This window comes from Equus asinus, chromosome 14 (assembly GCF_041296235.1).
Source record: "Equus asinus isolate D_3611 breed Donkey chromosome 14, EquAss-T2T_v2, whole genome shotgun sequence".
Taxonomy (NCBI): domain Eukaryota; kingdom Metazoa; phylum Chordata; class Mammalia; order Perissodactyla; family Equidae; genus Equus; species Equus asinus.
In genome coordinates this window covers 23497898-23519107 of record NC_091803.1, presented here as the reverse complement: position 1 = coordinate 23519107, position 21210 = coordinate 23497898, and the positions used below count along the sequence as shown (strand labels likewise).

Sequence of the window (21210 nt, the reverse complement as noted above, 5' to 3'; positions counted from 1 at the left end):
AGTTAATAGTCAGCAAAGCCAGATGTTATAAGACTCGTCTCAGTTGTGCTGAGTCTGAAGGATGCTTATAGCAGTAACCCACCCACCCTCCCACTCAGGTCCCTGCTCCTCCAGGGGGCATTGTGTACCTTAAGCTGGCTCCTATCCAGCTGGCTGTGAAGCTCCACGACTAGAGAAGGTGGCTTTTTTCTCTCCAGAAGGAATTGCTGCTTCTTCTGCCTCAGTCAGCACTGTCCCTTGTTGTAGGGGTTTTTATCCAGTTTTCAGTTCTCTCTCTGGCATAATTTTTCCAAGAATAGTTGTAACCTGGTTGTGTTCATGGAAGGAGTAGAGTTCAGAGTCCAACTATGCTACCATCCTGGTAAGTTCTCTCTGGAACGTTCTCAAGGATAGACCATATGTTGGGAAACAAGACAAGTCTCAATAAATTTAAGACGATTGAAATCATATCAAGCACCTTTTCTGACCACAATGTTATGAAAGTAGAAATAAACTACAAGAAAAAAGCTGGGAAAGTCACAAATGTCTGGAGGCTAAACAACATGCTCGTGAACAACCATTGGATCAATGGAGAAATCAGAAAATACCTGGAGACAAATGAAAATGAAAACACAACATACCAAAATTCGTGGGATGCAGCAAAAGTAGTATCAAGAGGGAAATTTACGGCAATACAGGCCTACTTCAACAAACAAAAAACAATCTCAAATAAACAAGCTTACACTATGTCTAAAAGAACTAGAAAAAGAATAAAAACAAAGCCCAAAGTCAGTAGAGGGAAATAAATAATAAAAATCAGAGATGAAATAGAGACTAAAAAAACAAAAGAAAGGATCAATGAAACTAAGAGCTGATTCTTTGAGAAGATAAAGAAAATTGACAAGCCTTTAGCCAGACTCACTCAGAAAAAGGAAAGAGAAGACTCTAATAAATAAAATCAGAAATAAAAGAGGAGAAATTATAATTGACACCACAGAAATACAAAGGATTATAAGAGAATACTGTGAAAAGTTATATGCCAAAAAATTGGATAACCTAGAAAAGTGGATAAATTCTTAGCATCATCCAACCTCCCCAAATTGAATCAAGAAGAAATAGAGAATCTGAATGGACAAACCACAAGTAGAGAGATTGAAACAGTAATCAAAAACATCCCCAAAAATAAAAGTCCAGGACCAGATGCCTTCTCTGGTGAATTCTATCAAACATTCAAAGAAGATTTAATTACCTATCCTTCTCAAAATATTTCAAAAACTTGAAGAATATAGGCTGCTTCATAACTCATTTTATGAGGACAACATTACCTTGTACCAAAACCAGACAAGGACAACACAAAGAAGGAAAATTACAGGCCAATACCACTGATGAACATAGATGCAAAAGTCCTCAACGAAATATCAGCAAATAGAATACAACAATACATTAAAAGAATCATACACCATGATCAAGTGGGTTTTATTCCAGGGATACAGGGATGGTTCAACATCTGCAAATCAATCAATGTGATACATCACATTAACAAAATGAAGAATAAAAATCATATGATCACATCAATAGGTGCAGAGAAAGCATTTGACCAGATCCAACATCCATTTATGATAAAAAGTGACTTTAAAAAGGTATAGAAAGAAAGTACCTCAACATAATGAAGGCCATATATGATAAGCCCACAGCCAACATCATACTCAATGGTGAAAAACTGAAAGCTATTCCTCTGAGAACTGGAACCAGACAAGGATACCCACTCTCACCACTCTTGTTCAACATAGTGCTGGAAGTTTTAGCCAGAGCAATTAGGCAAGAAAAAGAGATAAGAAATAAGACGGATCCAGATTGGAAAGAAAGAAGTAAAACTGTCACTATTTGTGGATGACATGATTCTATATATAGAAAACCCTAAAGAATCCATGAAAAACTGTTAGAAATAATCAATGAATACAGTAAAATTGTAGGGTACAAAATCAACATACAAAAAACAGTTGCATTTCTATACACTAATAACGAACTAGCAGAAAGAGAATTCAAGAATACAATCCCATTTACAATTGCAACAAAAAGAATAAAATATCTAGGAATAAATTTAACCAAGGAGGCAAAAGACCTATACCCTGAAAACTATAAGACATTACTGAAATAAATTGAAAAAGACATAAAGAAATGGAAAGATACTCTGTGCTCATGGATTGGAAGAATAAACATGGTTAAAATGTCCATATTACCTAAAGGAATCTACAGATTCAATACAGTCCCAATCAGAATCCCAATGCCATTCTTCACAGAAATAGAATAAAGAATCCTAAAATTTATATGGAACAAAAAAAGACACTGAATAGCCAAACAATCCTGAAAAAAAGAGAACAAAGTTGGAGGTATCACACTCCCTGAATTCAAACTACACTACAAGGCTATAGTAATTAAAACAGCATGGTACTGGCAGAAAACAGACACCCAGATCAATGAAAAAGAATTGAGAGCCCAGAAATAAACCCCCACATCTATGGATAGCTAATTTTTGATAAAGGAGCTAAGAACATACAATGGAAAAAGGAAAGTCTCTTCAATAAAGGGTGTTGGGGAAACTTGACAGCAAAAGAATGAAAGTAGACCATTATCTTATGCCATACACAGAAATTAACTCAAAATGGATTAAAGACTTGAATGTAAGATCTGAAACCATAAAACTCTTAGAAGAAAATACAGGCAGTGCACTCTTTGATGTCGGTCTTAGCAGCATCTTTTCGAATACAATGTCTACTCAGGCAAGGGAAACAAAAGAAAAAATAAACAAATGGAACTACATCAGACTAAAAACTTTCTGCACAGCAAAGGAAACCATGAACAAAATGAAAAAACAACCTACCAACTGGGAGAAAATATTTGCAAATCATATGTCTGACAAGGGGTTGATTTCCAAAATACATAAAGAACTCATACAACTCAACAACAACAAAAATGAGCCACCTGATAAAAAAATGGGCAGAGGATACGAACAGACATTATTCCAGAGAAGATATACAGATGGCCAACAAGCACATGGAAAGATGTTCAACATCACTGATTATTAGGGAAATGCAAATCAAAACTACAATGAGATACCACCTCACACTCATCAGAATGACTATAATTAACAAGATGAGAAATAACAAGTATTGGAGAGGATGTGGAAAAAAGGGAACCCTCTTACACTGCTGGTGGGAATGCAAACAGATGCAGCCACTAAGGAAAACATTATTGAGATTTCTCAAAAAATTAAAAATAGAAATACTATATGATCTAGCTATTCCACAATTGAGTATTTATCTCAAAATCATGAAATCAATAATTCAAAAAGATTTATGCACCCCATGTTCATAGCAGCATTATTCACAATATCAACACATGGAAGCAACCCAAGTGCCCATCAACAGAAGAATGGATAAAGAAGATGTATATACATACAATGGAATACTACTCAGAATAAAAAAAGACAAAATTATGCCATTTGTGACAACATGGATGGATCTCGAGGGTATTATGCTAAGTGAAATAAGTCAGACAGGGAAAGACAAATACCATATGATTTCACTCATAAGTGGAGGATAAACAAACAAACACATAGATAAGGAGAACAGATTAGTGGTTACCAGAGGGGAAGGGGGTGGAGGGAGGGCAAAAGGGATAAAGGGGCACATACGTACGGTGACAGATAAAAACTAGGATATTACCGTCTACAGAGAAAGTGAAATATAATAATGTACACCTGAAATTTACACAATGTTATAAGCCAATGTGACCTCAATTTAAAACACCCCAGGATCTTAATAATAGCTAAAGCAGCAGGTAAAAGTATAGCATCTAATAATTCCTGAACATAGGTGTCATTTTAAATTTTATTTCCACTGAAAGTAAGGAAGCCACATTGCTTCCACAACATATCAAAATCATGAGCTACTGTGAAAGCATATCTCCTATCAGTATAAATATTGGCAGTTTTGCCCTTGGCTAAAGTACAAGCTCGTGTAAGAGCATATAATTCAGGCTGTTGGGCATAAGTAGCCATGGGTAAAGGTGCTGCCTCAGTAATGTTAAAAGGAGTTGCAATAACATACCCAGAGCAATACGTACCATTGTCACCCTTTAAATAAGAACCATCAGGGGGCTGGCCCCATGGCTGAGGGGTTAAGTTCTCACGCTCCGCTGTGGTGGCCCAGGGTTTCACTGGTTTGAATCCTGGGCACAGACATGGCCCTGCTCATCAAGCCATGCTGAGGCGGCATCCTACATGCCACAACTAGAAGGACCCACAACTAGAAGGACCCACAACTAAAAGTACACAACTATGTACCTGGGGGCTTTGGGAGAAAAAAGAAAAATAAAATCTTAAAAAAAAAAAAAGAACCATCCATAAACCATGTGAAGCTGGCGTTACCCAAAGGGTTTTCAGAGGATCATCACAAGGAATTAGGAGGTAATCTGTCAGTGTTAAGCAGTCATGAGGGACTTTGTTGGTAATGGAGGGAAGAGTATCAGGGTTGAGGTTGTTACAAAATAAAGGAGTTATGTGAGAAGCAGTTAACAAAAGGATTTCATAGGAGGTGAGGCAGCTAGCTGAAATATGTTGAGTGTGATGAGAATTCAGGAGGGCTTTTACTGCATCGGGTACAAATGTGGTTAAAGGGGATCCTACAATGATTTTATTAGTGTCCTTAAACAAAAGCGCAGTGGCAATAATGTCTCCAAGGCAAGTCGGGTATCCCCATGCCATAGGGTCCAGTTGCTGGCTATATAACACCCTATAGGCTGATGGCGATCCCTTGTGGTTTTGGATGAGGATCCCAAGGGCATTTCTTTCCTTTTCATACACAAAAAGGAAAATGAGAATCTGATAATTGGGATGCCTGAGGGAAGGTGTGTTCATCAAACTCTCCTTTAAGGCTTTAAAGGCTATGTTGTCTGGTTCTTCCCATAAAACTGGGTTGAGGTTGTTGTTCTTTAGTAAAACATACAGAGGTCCGGCCTAAGAGAGAAAATTGGAATCCGATCTTGGCCATAACCAACTAGCCTGAGAAAACCTCACCGTTGATGTTGAGTTTTGGATTTAGGGAAACTTGAGACACCATGAAGCATATCTGGATCTAGGTGTAACCCTTTTTCTGATATCAGAAGCCCTAAATATTGAACCTGGGTTAGGCGACCTTATGTCCCTTTAAGGCTAAAAGCTTTAGCAAGTAGATGCTGTCTTCCTGTGAGGAGGCTTGGGAAGGAGCCAAGAAGCAAATTTTATTGTAACAAAGTAGAACCCCTAGGGAACTTTACATCATACAGATCAGCCTTCAGGATTTGTGAGAAATAAGAAGGGCTCTTGGTAAAACCCTGAGGCATTGTTGTCCAGGTGAATTGTTTTCCTTTCCAAGTGAAGGCAAATAAGTGTTGACTGGCGTCATCAACTGGAATGCTAAAGAATGCACTGCATTAATCAATTATGGTAAATAATTTACTTGCAGTGGGAATAGATGTTAGTAGCATATGAGGGTTAGGAAAAACAGGGTGTTGAGGGATGACACTGTTGTTTATTGCTCAGAGATCCTGGACAAACCTCCGCTTCCACCCTTGGGTCTTCTCACAGGTAAAATAGGAGCATGACAGTGACTAGTACAAGGGATAATGAGACCTTGAGCCTTGTAATCCTCTATCATGGACTTTATACTTTGAAGGGCTTCTTTACATATGGAGTATTTATTAATTCTGGGGAAAAGTTTTGAGGGATCTAGTAGAAGCTTGATGGGAAGTGTGCTGTGGATTTTACCAATTTCAATTGAACATTTTGTCCATAAGGAGAGTGGTAGCTGATTCAGCAGGGACAAATGATCAGTGTTTCCAGAATCAGCTCTAGTACCATCAGAGATGGGTCAAATAAAGATGTCAAATGGTCATTTAATTCACTTGGTTGGCTGTTTTGTGACTACTGTCAAATTCTAGAATTATTTCTCCCTTTTAGGAGAAAGAAATTCTAGCATGATAGTTTTTCAAGAAGTCTCAACCTAACAAATGAATAAGGGTGGATGATCTAAGAAGAAAAGGATGTGTGTCTCTCAAATGGCCTAAACAAAAGGGAACAGATTCAGAGACAGGAACCCTTTGAGGTATATTAGAAATCCCACTATTTGAACTGTTGTCGTACTCCAAGGCAGGGGCTGCTTTAGAGAAGTGGGATTGAGCACCAAGAGTGGCTCTGGTGTCAATTAGGACAGAAAGAGATTCATCCCCAATCTGGAGAAGTGTTTTTCCAAGTTGATTAAGAGCAAGGATTGGAAAGAGCCCCTGTAGCTCCGCAGAGCCCCATCATTGAGAATTTGGAGGACATTGGAAAGGCTGGTTAGACAGCTGAAGGTGTCTGAAGCACTTACATTTATAACAATCTCTTTTGCAATGTCCTGGCTTTTTGCAATAATAGGAGAAACTAGGAGGTTTTTGGTTTTGTTTGGGATCTTCATTTACTGAAGTTGAAGATTAAGAATTTTAACAGTCTTTCTTTCAGGTGACTCATGTAGAGTGTGAAAGAGTTGGTTTGCCAGATTAAATCTGGAGTGGACATAGTTTCACATTTCCTCCTGGTCCTTTTTACTAGAAAGGAAATGTCCTGGTTCAGCCTATTAGAAACATAGAGTTAAAAGCTATCCAAGTGGAACCAACAGCTGAAGGAAGACCAGAATTTTCTTTAAAAACAATCTGAAGACAATTGTAATAGTCATAAACATGTTCATCAGGTTTTTGTGCACAAGCCTGGATTTTGTTCTATTAACAGACTTTGGGAAAGCCCTAGGAATTTCCTGATAAAGCTGTCTAGCGATTGCCCAAGCCTGATCATACAACAGGTCCGTGGGTTTGTCTCCTGGTTGTAATTCCAGAGATCTTTCAGGATTTTCCCGATTAGCAGTTTTTATCCAATGCTGGGCCTGGTCTTCACTGACAAGCATATGAACAAGCTGATATAACTCAGAGAAACCAGGCTGATAAGTTTGAACAACTATATTAAATTCCTCAGCAAATCTGTGAAAATCTTTGGTTACTTTGGGAAAATCTTTGACTATGGCTTTGCAGTTCAGCTTTTAGTCCAGGGAGTATAAGAAATTAAGAGTTTAGCCTTTGGATCCTCAGAAGGCTTAATTTTAAAGGAACAGATTCTATAGGTCCAGAGGAAGAGGGAGTGGGAAGAGGTTCAGGGAAAAGGGGAGGTTCAGTGAGAGAATCAGTATGGGGGAACTGAGGGTATAGAGGAGGGGTAGGCAGTATAGAAGGGAAGGAAGATGGCACCTGAGGCAGGGACTAAGCACAAGGGGTGGCAGAACAGGGGGCCGACACATGATGCTTCCTTCAGAAGCCATTTTCTCTTTCTTTAATCATTTTTCACCTTAGTTCATCTGCAAAATTTTATTTTGCAAAGAGGCATTTTTAGACTCCTGATAAGGTTTGGAAGCTTCAAAACACCAATTGAAATGCACATCTCTTTCAGTTTTGGAAATTATAGAACTATGGTTGTCCAATTCTGTTTTAAAGAACGTAAGTTCGAGGAGCTCAAAAGTTCCACACAACGGCTATTGGTATTCTTTTTTTTTTTTTGGTAAGGAAGATTGGCCCTGAGCTAACATCTATTTCCAATCTTCCTCTTTTTCTTCTCTCCCCAAAGCCCCCTAGTACATAGCTGTATATCCGAGTTATAGGTTCTTCTGGTTCTTCCATGTGGGATGCTGCCTCAACATGGCTTGATGAGTGCTGCTAGGTCCATGCCCAGGATCCAAACTGGCTAACCTGGGCTGCTGAAGCAGAGTGTGAATTTAACCACTCAGCCACGGGGCCTGCCTCCCACGGCCATTGGTATTCTTAATTACTTTTGGTTAAATTGATCCATTTAGTTAGAAGCGTTCATGATGAATGACCACTGTTTTTAAACATAAAATTGGTTGAGGTCCCTGTCAGGGGAAACCTTCAAAACATTTAGATAACTGGCATCCCATTTCTTAGAAGTTTTTCTCTAGAGCAAAGAAATAATTCTCAAACAGCCTAAACAGCTCAAATAGCTTAAACAGCTTTCAACTCAGGTTGAATAATTCAAACAGCCTTCAGTCTTAATACCAGCCAGTTCTAAGGGAACAGTCTGATTTCATTAAGGTTCACTGAAGGTTGAGTCAACGCAGTTCCAACAGAACAGTCTGGTTCCAAAGGAATCAAACTGAAGGCTGATCAATGCCATTCCAATAGAACAGTCTGCTCCCAAGGGAACCAGGCTGAAGGCGGGACCAGCACAGTTCCAATGGAACAGTCTGAAAGTCAGACTGAAGGCTAGCACAGTTTCAGCAGAAACAGTTTAGTTCCAAAAGGAATTGGACCAAAGGCTAGTACAGTTCAAAGGAACAGCCTGATTCAAAGAGACAGGCCGAAGTGCCACTCAGAACTCGCAGACAAACAAACCCTTAAAATAGATCTTGAATAAAGCCCGGAGAGCTCAAACACAAAGAGGCCAGAAGCTCAGATCTAGGAGAACAATTTACCCTCAAATTCCAGGGTCGATGAGAAAAGCTCGTTAATGTTGTGGGTACCAAACCTGTTGGTTCACCAGCCTCTGAGTTGTCAGGGGTCTTTTCTGGACACCTACACATGCCACAAAAATATTGATCTTAAACAAATAGCCAGTTATTTCTCCAGCAAAAAGTGGGTTTATTCAAGATAGCAAAGAACTGCAATTTGGGGTCTGCAATCACGGTGAGGCATGTGCAAGTCTCCGGCAACAAAGGGAGGAGAGACTCCTTTATAGAGGTGAAAAAGAGGTTGGGAGGACTATTATAAACAGAGCCCATTGGAGTAATTAAGAGCTTGCAGTGTAGTAGCTTTTCAGTGGCTGTCTTGTAACAGTCTCTCATTGGTTGAGCTTCTTCCCAGTCAAGAAGAGGAAGGAGTCTTTCTTCTTCCTATTGGGCTCTGCTACCCACGCAGGGTATGAGAGCTCCCCCTTTTGGCCTCTTCACTCCAATTTAATGAGGTTTCTCTTTATGAATTTCCACACCCTATTTGGGGCAAAGCAAGGCACCATGTGGGCATTCAAAAGAATAAGAACTGCAACGGACTTAAACATGTCAAGAATGTAATAATGTAAGTATTCATAATATTGAAACCAAAAGCAAAAGGTCATCCTTAGAGGTTTCTAGGATACCAACTCATTCTGAAAATTGGTAAAGGAAGGAAAGAATTAAGCATTTATCCTGACCTTCCTTATCAATTGTATTTTAGGATACCCAAATGGTTAATGAAAGTTATTTTTTAAAAATAATTACAGAGGATCTTGTCAAGATGGTGGCGTAAGCAGACTCTTAACTCATCTCCTCCCTCGAACACAGTCAGGTTACAACTATTTTGGGAAAAATTACTCTGGATAGAAAACGGAAAACTGGATAAAAAGAACCCCCACAACAAGGGACAGTCCTGACTCGAGCAGAAGAGGCAGAAATTCCTGCTGGAGAGGAAAAAAGCCAACTTTGGGAGCAGCGGAGCTTCTCGGCTGGCCAGGCAGGAGCCACCCTAAGGTATGCAGCCCTCCCTGGAGGAGTGATGTCAGGAGCGGGGACCGATACTGCTATAAGCATCCTTCAGACTCAGCCCAACTGAGACAGGGGTCTTACTGTCTGGCTTCACTGGCTATTAACTGCAGCCAGGATACCCCTAGAAAAACTATGAGCTGAAAGCTGAAAAGACCCACGTCTTAAAGGGCTCATGCACAAACTCACTCATTGCAGCAACCTAAAATCACCAGAGAGAAGGCTGACAGTCCTTTGGTGTAAGGAGACTCACCTGGTGGACTCTGGGGGCATCTTGGTGAGAGGGGGGACCTCTCTGGAGACTGAGAGATTGGTGGGGGCCATTGTTCTGACCTGGGCCAGGCATGCTGACACAGACCCTGATGGGCACCGTTGAGGTTATTCCCTTGGCCTGTTAGCCCAGGAGTCTGCCACACCCACTAGAGTTCAGATTTAATCCAGTTCAGCCAGGGTAGGCAACCCACCCTAGGGACTGGCCCACCTAACAGCAAGCCCTCAGGCTACTATTCAGCCTGCATTGACTGGGTGCTTTGATCCTCTACAGGTGGGCGAGTGTGTCCTCCTCTGCGGGGCAGGCCCTGTGTGAGGACCAGGTGAACTGTAGGGGGCATTAGTGGAGAGGTGGGGACCTCTGCAGTGTGGTGTCAGGGTGTGCTCCAGGGGATTGAGAAGTGTGCACAGACCAGGACTGTGTTGATGGTGTGTGTGGTCCTATGGAGGGTGAGGCTTTCAGCCACAGAAGACCTGTGCTTCAAAAACACCCATAAAAAGGATCAGCCCCACCTTCCAAAGCCTGAAACAATTGAGTGCTCCTGTGCCTAGGGCCAGCCTCACACATCTGCACTCCTAAGAGAACTGACAACAGCCTTGTAGGCCTGAGGCCTATTGCAACTGTAAGCCCCCAAGCCTAGCAACAAGCTACACTGGGTAACAACCCAATTAAGAGGAAAACTGCAATAGGAGTGTGCTGATAGACTTTGTAGCCAATGGTGCTGAGGCTCCCCAAACCGGATTTACAAACAGCTGGCCAGGGAAGGAAACACTAGACTCCCTGGGTACCTGCAGAGGGAGCAACCCTGCCACAGCAGAAGGACACAAGTAGCCCACAAAGGGGTCACTCCTGGATCTTCTGGACTGGTGACGAGAGGGAAGCACACTTCTGGGCCTCATAAGGCATCTCCTACATAAGGCCACTTCTCCAAGATCAGGAGACATAACCAACTCACCTAATACACAGAAATAAGCACAGAGAAAGAGGCATAATGAGGAGACAAAGGAGTATTTTCCAAGCAAGAGAACAGGACAAAACCCCAGAAAAAGGACTAAATGAAACAGAAACAAGCGACCTACTCAGCAAAGAGTTCAAACAAACTACCATAAGGATGCTCACAGATATTGGGAGAAGACTGGATGAACACAGTGAACATAAGCAAAAAACTGGAAGATACAAAAAAGAACCAATCAGAAATGAATAATACAATACTGGAAATGAAAAAATCACTAGAGGGACTCAATAGCAGAGTAGAGGAGGCAGAAGAATAGATCAGCAAGCTAGACAAAAGACTAGAGGAAATCACCCAAGCAGAACAGATAAAAGAAAAATGAATTAGACAGAATGAGAACAGTCTAAGGGAACTCTGGGACAATATCAAGTGTACTAACGTTCAGATTATACGTGTCCCAGAAGAAGAGAGAGACAAAGGGGCAGAAAATTTATTTGAAGAAATAATACATGATAATTTTCCTAACCTAAGGAAGGAAACAGACATCCAAGTACAGGAAGCACAGAGAGCTCCAAACAAGATAAGCCAAAAGAGGCCCACACCAAGACATATCATAATTAAAATGTCCAAAATTAAAGATAAAGAGAGAATCCTAAAAGCAGCGAGAGAAAGGCCACAAGTGACATACCAAGGAAAGCCCATAAGTCTATTAGCAGACTTCTCAGCCGAGACCCTACAGATGAGAAGAGAATGGCACAATGTATTTAAAGTGCTAAAAGGAAAAAGCCTACAGCCAAGAATACTCTATCCATCAAGGTTGTCATTCAGAATGGAAGGAGAGATAAAGAGCTTCCCAGACAAGCAAAAATTAAAGGAGTTTATCACCAAGAAACCAGTTCTGCAAGAAATGCTGAAGGGACTTATTTAAGTGGGAAAGCAATGATCACAAATAGAGATGAAAAAATTATCAAAAAAACAAAAATAAAATAGGCAATAAAATCACTTGTAAAAGTAAAAATATAGTAAAGGTATCAGATCAACTACCTGTGAAGATAATATGAAGGTTAAAAGACAAATGTTCTAAAATCACCTATTTCAATGATAAGAGGGTAATGGATAGACACACACTAAACAAGAGACAACATATGATTTCAAAAACGTAAAATGTGGGAGGAGGGGAGTGAAAAAGTAGAGCTTTGAGAAAGAGGTCAAGCTAAAGAGTCTATCAACTCAATATAGACTGTTATATACATAGATATTAAATAGGATCCTTATGGTAATCACAAACCAGATCTTAGAGGAAAAGCTTTCAGCTTTTCACCATTAAGTATGATATTACCTGTTGGCTTGTCTTGATGGCCTTTGTTATATTGTGGTATGTTCCTTCTATATACACTTTTTTGAGAGTTTTTATCATAAATAGGTGTTGAATTTTGTCAAATGCTTTCTCTGCACCTATTGAGCTGATCATATGATCTTTATTCTTCATTTTGTTCATGTGCTGTATCACATTCACTGAGGTGTGAATGCTGAACCCTCCTTGCATCCCTGGAATAAATTCCACTTTATCATGGTGTACGCTCCTCTTAACGTATTTTGAATTTGGTTTGCTAATATTTTATTGAGGATTTTTGCATATGTTCATCAGGGATATTGGCCTGTTATTTTCTTTTCTTGCATCTTTCTCTGGTTGTGGTATCAGGGTAATGCTGGCCTCTTAAAATGAGTTTGGAAGAATTTCTTCTTTTTATTTTTTGGAAGAGTTTAAGAAAAACTGGTATTAATTCTTTTTTGAATGTTTGATAGAATTCAACCGAGAAGCGGTCTGGTCCTGAACTTTTGTTTATTGGAAGGTTTTTGATTACTGATTCAATCTCCTTACTAGTAATCGGTCTGTTCAGATTTTCTATTTTGTCATGATTCAGTTTTGGTAGGTTGTATGTTTCTAGGAATTTATCCATTTCTCCTAGGTTGTTCAATTTGTTGGTGTATAATTGTTCACGACAGTCTCTTATGATCTTTTATACTTCTGTGGTATCAGTTTTAACATCTCCTCTTTCATTTCTGATTTTATTCATTTGAGTCCTCTCTTTTTTTCTTGGTAAGTCTAGTTAAAGGTTTGTCAATTCTGTTTATCTTTTCAAAGAACCACCTCTTTGTTTCATTGATCTTTTCTATTGTCATTTTTAAATTTTCAGATTGGCACTTGAGCTAACAACTCTTGCCAATCTTTTTTTGCTCTTTCTCCCCAGATCCCCCCAGTACATAGTTATATATTCTAGTTGTAGGTCTGTCTAGTTGTGGCACGTGCCCCACTGGCCACCAGAGCCAGGCAATCTGGAGATGTCCCCTGGATGGCAGTCACAGAAATTGGGGCTTCAGCCAAGTGTATAAGCCCTTTTCTGGATGATACCAGCAAGCTGGAGTGAGGCAGAGGGAGAGCACCAAGACAGCATCCACAGCTTACACGAGAGAGGCTCCATAGGCCACTAAATGTGTGCCAAACTTAAAGCCTGCCCCACAGCCTGAGACTCCAGGACAAGCAAAGTGGCCTCTTTCACAGGAAAACTGGGGAGTGTACCTCATTCTGCTGTCTGAGTAGTGCCCTGGTGGTGGTAGCCTGCCAAGAACCATCTCCCCAATTGCCACAGTCCTGTGGGACCCAGGAATGCAAGCCCCCCTAGCCACCAGAGCCAGGTGATCAGGGGGTGTGCCCTGGGTGGCAGCCCCAAAAACCAGGGCACCAGACACAAAAACAAGGGAACCAGCTCCATGTAAAACTCCCCTCCAGGAGGCTATGGTGCTCTGGAGCTTGGCAGAGGTTAAGTGTGAAGATAGTGCCTGCCCTCTGAGGTCTCTGGAAAGAATTACACCCAGCCCCAAGATGTGTGTTTAATTAGAAGCCTGACCCTCAAGCTGCAGTCCTGATGATTAGCTAATAGACCTCCTTCACAGAAAGCCGGAGCTCCTGGGTCTGTTGCCTCTTGTGGTGCCCTAGGGGTGGTAGCTGTTTAAGAACTCTTTCTCCATTGGCTACAGTCTTGTGGGACTCATCAGCATAAGCTTCACTGGCCACCAGAGCCAGGCAATGTAGAGGTGTCCTTTCTGGGTGATACCAATTATTATAATCCTATGGGACCAGGAACATAAGCTCCCTTGGCCTCCAGAGCCAGGCGATCAAGAGATATCCCCTAGGTGGCAGTCTCAAAAATCGGGACACCAGTTGCATGTAAAAGCTCCCTTCTGGGAGATACTGGTGCTCTGGGGCACAGCAAAGGGAGAGCACAAAGATGGTGCCCACCAGTCTCCATTCCTGGAGAGTGTTTCTGAAGGCTCCTAGAAGCATGTGTTAAATTAGATGCCTGCTTCTGACACTGATATTTTAATATAAACAGGTGAGCCTCCTTCACTTTAAGTCTAGGTGCAATTGGTGTCCTCTGAGCTGGGGCCTGGGGCGAGTGAGTCTGAGCATGGGTACCCTTTAGGAGAGGTTTCTCAGACTGCTACAGTCTTATAGGTCTTGGGACATGAGCCCCCTTGGTTTTCATAGATGTTTTAGGGGCTCATCTCTCAAGTGTGTGTCTTAAAAGTTGGGATGCCTGGGGGCTGGTCCCGTGGCCGAGTGGTTAAGTTTGCGCATTCTGCTGCAGGTGGCCCAGTGTTTCGTGGGTTTGAATCCTGGGCGCAGACATGGCACTGCTCATTGGGCCATGCTGAGGCAGCGTCCCGCATGCCACAGTTAGAAGGACCCACAACAAAGAATATACAACTATGTACCGGGGGGGGGGGGGGGGCCTTTGGGGAGAAAAAGGAAAAAATAAAAAATCTTTGGGGGAAAAAAAAAGTTGGGGTGCCCAGTGTGGGGTCTGAACCCTTCACTCCTCAGGAAGAAGCCCCGGGTTTTGAGTTTCCTCCCAGTTGTGAGACACTGCACCAGGGGTGGAGTTTATGGCAAGATTGTGTCCCAGCCTCTCTTACTCACTTTGCTGTGATTTTCTTCATTATATGGTCGTCTTCAATATCTTCAATATATAGTCATCATCTAGGCAGCCTTTAGGTTTTTTATATGTAGCTGTAGACTCAGTGTGTCTGTGGGAGGAGGTGAGTGCAGGATCTTCCTACGTCGCCATCTTGAACCAGAATCTCAACAATACTCTTTCTAATTCTGCTATTTTAAGCTTATTTCTAAGTCATTGGTTGATCAAATAGGCAGTTAAAGGTTACAGGGATCTATCCAAGTAAAGTCATGTAAATTCTTCCTTTAAATACCTAGAGTCATTCCTGTCTTCCTGAACAAGCACTCGTGATGGAGGATGGGAGACCGTGGAGTATTGTGCCATTGAGTAAGGTGGTTCCATAGAAAGATCTCAGCTGTTGGAGAGTTCAACCTCTGAATAGTTTTGCTCCCTCAGAGGTGGGCTCTATTTCTGGAGTGTTCACCCAGTCTGGGATGGAAAGAAAGACAGAGAGTTCCTAATTCATTTTCTTTCCTTATAATTAAGCAAGTGGCAAACTTTCCCACCCCAGTGCAATGACTAAGAATCTCAGTTTGCTGTTTTATTTGGGAAGACATATTATATTTGTTTATTGACGTTAAATCAATTTAATTTAGATTCTGAGCACCAAAGCTACTGTGCTGGTTGAAAGCTCAATCCCAATAATTTTTAGATGTTTTCACCAAACTGGCCCTGACCATGGCTGTGGCATAGAGTGCCCCATGGAACTGTTGATTGTCCATATTGGTCAGAAGTATAGGTTGGGGAGGGGGGAAGTTAGAAAAATAAGTCATGGATCTCCCTGATGACATTCTCCAAAAGTAGCACCAAGAATTATTTTGACATAAATTGGATTTCCTGGGAAGCAGACTTTGTGTTAGAGATTAACATACAAGAGGCCTATTAAGGAGTGCTTGTTAGATCAACATTCATGGAAAGAAAGGGAAGGGAAGAGAAGGGGGCAGGATTGGACAGAGGAAGAAATGGAGCTATGATGTCTCAAAGCTTCAGTTGATGCTAGGGGTAACTATGAAGCTGGGACAAACCTTCAGAGCTGGTTTGAAGTGAGAAGGTCTGGGCTTTATCCTCCTGTGTCAATCAGTCATTAGATATGGGTTGCCTGGGATGAGGGCATGACCTTGGGTGAGGTGGCTCTCTTTAGCTGAGGCTTTTGTTGAAGGTGGCTGTGACTTATCTATTGGGAGCACTCTGGGGTAATAAGTACTTCCTTCGTGAAGGAGGATCTGAGAGGCACATCACTATGTTCACCACAAATTTGAAGAATAATATATTGACATGATGCTTGGCAAGAAGAGGATGAGAAAGCAGACCTTATAAAATCCATAGAGAAGGGAGGCAGGAAATGGCATCTTCTCATGTGTGGGCTCCTTTACCCACCAATACCATAGGCCCCAGGCCAGGCTCACTCACCTAAGAGAGATCCTGACTTCACCCCTGACACTGGTTCTGTCTAAGGCACCCACAGTCCTGGCCTGCAGGTTTCTCAGATATGCTGTTCTGAGGCACCTATGCTCAGGGTTTTTGGTACATTTGGCACTCCAGGCTTGTTTAGCATCTGGCCTCCCTGGTACACTTGCAGCTACTCCCTTGGGTGCACTGCCTCATCCTAGGAACATTACAGACACCCTTGACTCACAGTGCCCAGCCTGAGAACTCTGTTTCATCTGGAGAAAGACTGCTTCTCCTCATCTTGCTCCTAAAAAAAAAAAAAGAAAAGAAAATATAATTTGTGGGCTTTTTCTTTTAGAAACAAAAGACACCATGGCAGTCATGGAGATGTGCCACTGGGTTCTTCCATAAGAAAGAACTTGTGCTTCAGCTACCAATCATGCAGGTAGCTAGCAGCCTCCAGCTGTTAGCATCTCGCAATCTGCCTCAGCTTGCAAGCTGAGGCTGTGGTCTCACTGGGCAGCCCCAGACCACAACTAAGTATGACAGGAATACTAGGGCTGGATATTTTTTGCCAAACATAAGAGATTCCTCTATTGATTATCTTTGCTCAATCAAGAAAGTGAAAGACAACCCACGGAATGGGAGAAAATAGTTGCAAATCTTATGTCTAAGTGACTTGTATGCAGAATATAGTATAGAGAACTCTTACAACTCAATAATAAAAAGACAAACGACCCAATTAAAAAATAGGCAGAGGATCTGAATAGACATTACTCCAAGGAAGAAATAAAAATGGCCAAAAAAAGCAGTGAAAAGATGCTGAATGTCATTAGTCATTAGGGAAACGCAAATCACAACCACAATGAGCTACCACTTCATACCCACTAGGATGACTATAATCAAAAAGTCAGATAACAAGAAGTGTTGACGAGGATGTGGAGAAATCAGAACACTCATACACTGCTGGTGGGAATGTAAAATGGTTCAGCCACTTGGAAAATAGTTTGACAGGTCCTGAAATGACTGAAAATAGAGTTCTGGAGTTACCATATGATCCAGCAATTCCACTCCTAGGTACATACCCAAGAGAAATGAAAACATATGTCCACAGAAAAACTTGTAAACAAATGTTCATAGCAGTATTTTTCGTAATAGCCAAAAGGTGGAAACAACCCAAATGTCTATCAACTGAAGAATGGATAAACAAAATGTAGCATATCCATACAATGAAATATTATTTGGCCATAAAAAGGAATGAAGTACTGATACATGCCACAACATAGATAAACCTTGAAAACATTATGCTAAGTGAAAGAAGCCAGTGATAAAAGACCACATATTATGTTATTCCATCCACATGAAATGTCTGTAATAGAGACATCTATAAAGACAGTAGGTTAGTGTTTGCTTAGGACTGGGAGGAGATGGGGGATGAGGAGAGATAACTGAAAGGACACAAGATTTGTTTTGGAGGTGCTGAAAATGTTCTAAAATTGACTAGTGATGATACCGACCCTGATATTAGTTTCCCCACATTAAACCCAGCATATATGGGGTTAAAACCAAAACACTCATTCCCTGCTTACTCTCTGGCTTCCTGGCTCCAGAATCCACTATCCTCTACGGAGACAGACACCGTCAAGGACAAGCACCTGGACTATCTCCTCCTGCAAAGAGGTACGGACTGGTGGGAAAGCTGCTGACCAGCAAGGTCACAGGTTTCCTCCTCTCTCCAAGTGTCTCAAGGCCAAAGACAGGCTGGTAGGAAAGCTCCGACCAGCAAGGCCATATGCTCCCCCTCCCCTACCTAAGACCCCAAATAAAAGCCCTTCCTTTTAGCTTTTCAGGGAGTTTGGGATTTCAGCGTTAGTTGCCCTCTCTCCTTGCTCAGCACTGTGCAAAAATAAAATTCCTACTTTCTTCCACCACACCCGGTGTCAGAGATTGGCTTGCTGCGCAATGGGTGAGCAAACTCACTTCACATTTGGTAACAATTTGGCGACCCAGATGGGACAATGTCCCAGGTGGACATCTCGCCTGTGGCACACCGGCCTCTGGCTAAAGGCCTCTCTTGGAAGCTGTCCTGCAGCTGGCTGAGCCCCTTGTCTCAGGGACAGCCCCAAGAGACTGGCTGCTAGCCAGACGTCGTTGGCCCACAGCGCTTTTGCTTTGGTGGTGGAAGAAACTAGGTTTAGGACTTAGGAAGACATCTCTTGTAAGTAGCTGGTAGTTTTTGTCTTTGTCTTTGTGTTAACCTTTCCCAACAGGACCGGCTGGAAATAATGGGTACCTTGGCAGCCCTCTGGGCTCCATTTGTTTTGAAGTCGCCGCGACACCCCAGCCAAATTTTGGTAAGTCCCCCAGGTATGCACAACCGAGGTCCCTTGTCCTTGCTCATTTGGGAAGATCTGCATAGCGGATCTTCATTTGTTGGGTGCCCACCGAGTGTAGGACACAGACTAAGCTGGGACTGGAAGCACTTTGGTTTTTGATTTTGGTCTTTGTTTTGGCTTCCATTTGTGGCCGAGTGTTTTGGGGAATGCGCGCTTATTTGGTATTTGTTGTTGTTTGTTTGTCTGTCCTTTTAAAAGTGTTAACATGGGAGGTGCTGCATCTATTCCACCTAAGAGCCCCTCGGGAGAAACTTTGGCTGATGGTCCACCTATAGCTATAAGCCAATGTCTAAAGAGGGATGATTTTCTTTTGTAACACCACGTGGCTGCAATATTCTTTAGACTCCGGAGAGAAAAAAAATGGCCAAATGATGGATTCTCAAGTTGGGAAGCTTTTTAGAGAGCTCTTACGATAAACAACTGTTTTATCAGTACCTATGAAAAAACCAAATTAAGAAACTATAATGATTAGTCTTAAGAACTTAATCAAACTTGGGGTCTCAGCTTCTCGTAGTTTTACAGATGGTAATGAACATGTTAAGTTAACAAAGAGAAATCAGAAAGGGAAGAGCCACAGGACTCGTCCCAATGGGATAAATGGAACAGATATAAATGAAGTTAAAACAAAGGTTTTAATAAAACACTGCCTAAGGTTGACTGGGCTAAAGGGACCCCCCTATTGGCTCCCCAACATTAAAGGACATCAGACAAACCTGTTCTACTTACCCCAGTTTGAAAAACGTAAAAGGTCAGGAGGCAAAAATCAGAGTGAGAAACCTGACCAACAATTGTTTGGGTCGACAGTTAGGCTACTAAGATTAATAAGACTATAAAGATTAAAGTATTTAAGCTAATATTATATGAGAGGTTATGTCAACTTTGCCTGGATGTTTTCTTTGGGAATAAATGTTATGTCTAACTGGGAATGCTTCCACTGAACAATATTGTAATACCAAAACTGGTTAATAGAATTCTAATGTGAGTTATAATTAAAAATATAAGGGTTAGTAAAACTAAGATAAAGTTTTATAAAAATTGATACACTTAAATGGGTCAATTACAGTTCACCCAAACTGATGTATGCAATTGGAAAAGCCAGCTGCAACAATGGGGAGCTTGTTTTAATCTTTTGAGGCTTCTGAATAAAATTAAAAATACTGCCTCTTTAAGAGGAAATAATTAAATAATTAAACACGCCAGCAGCCAATCCAAATCTACTGCTTTTGTCTCCTCTCTTGCTGAGCTTCCCAGTAAGCTGAGCTTCACTTCAACTCCCCCAAAATTCCTGATCTAAAATTGATCAAGTAAAAATAAGTAAACTTTTGAGATAATTTGAAATTATAACAACCATTCTGAAAACCTGTTTCAGAAGAGGATTCAAAATCTCTCATAATGAAATGCAGTCTTTCATGAATATACAAAAACTTCTAAGAGACAAAGTTATTTAACATGATATAAAATGATCTTTGATGAATGAAAGCCTGTTTAAGTTTGCTGGTTTCATTTAAAATGAACACATCCTCAAAGTTATCAGCATTGACTATAATGCAGACATACAGCCTGGGTTTACTGGTCAAATGAGCTCATGTCATCTCTGTTACAAAATTTATCAGCAAAACTCATAACTCAGTATAATAGCTAATTTTGTTTAATGTCTCATGGAGTTTTGTAGATGATCTAAATATAATTGTTAAGAACAGGTAAACTAAATAAATGTAAAAAAAAATAAAAGTTTTTGGGAAAACTTTTTAACAATAATTATATATATAATTATATGTATAATAATTATATTATGATATATATACTTAAAACAACTGAGGATGATAGTTAACTGCTGTAATGTCACATGAAGTTTTTGAGAGTAATTGTTAAAACTGGGTAAGAATTTTAAATACAATAATTATGTTTTATAGTCTGCATACTTGAAAACAGCTTCCAAAATCTTTTTAGAAACTTAAATTTTACAACTTTACTAAGTTAAGTTAAATAATAACAGTTTATTGGATATCTAAGTCATTTCCACATAAGATAAAATATTAAAGGTTAACTACTAAACATATATTTATCTGCCTTTGGTTTCTTATATCAAAGAGACTAAAAAGTGCTTAGGTTTATTGATAAACAGATTTTATATATGCTGAGAAATTTTCTCTGAGAAAACATATATTTCTGAAAGGTCTATATACAAGGAAAATAAAATATATATTTTCAATAAAAAGATATAAAGAATAGAAATATTTTTGTTTCTTGAGTTGAGCAAGATAAATTTATCCCAAAATACTGGGACAAATTCTAAATATAAAAAAGTAACCAAAGGTTTATAAAAATAAAGCCCTAAAGACATTTATATATGGTCAAGTTGGCCAGGATTAAAATAAATCCAATTAAGTAAATAAACTTATATATCAAAAGTAAACTGATACAAAATTAAAACTTGATTTCCTCTTTCTTAAAAGGATAATTTTCCTAAATTTTTAATCTGCTCTTTATAAAAAGATTATAAAAAGACTTTTTTTTGACTATTTTAACTGTTTCCCCTTGCCTGTTTTGTTGTCACTTGGAATAGATACCTGAACATGGTTTCAAAGTGAACTTTGTTTCCTATCATTTGCTCAGA

General features: G+C 40.5%; 1 protein-coding gene across 1 annotated transcript in view; it reads left to right on the top strand.

Annotated features, from left to right (window-relative positions):
• The window catches only part of CRCP (CGRP receptor component), a 137187-nt gene that overhangs the window by 95763 nt on the left and 20214 nt on the right, over window positions 1–21210 (top strand). The window contains exons 3-4 of the transcript XR_011494172.1: window positions 17808–17877; window positions 18468–18551. The gene's annotated coding sequence lies outside the window, so the exon portion shown is untranslated. The remainder of the gene's footprint in view (window positions 1–17807; window positions 17878–18467; window positions 18552–21210) is intronic.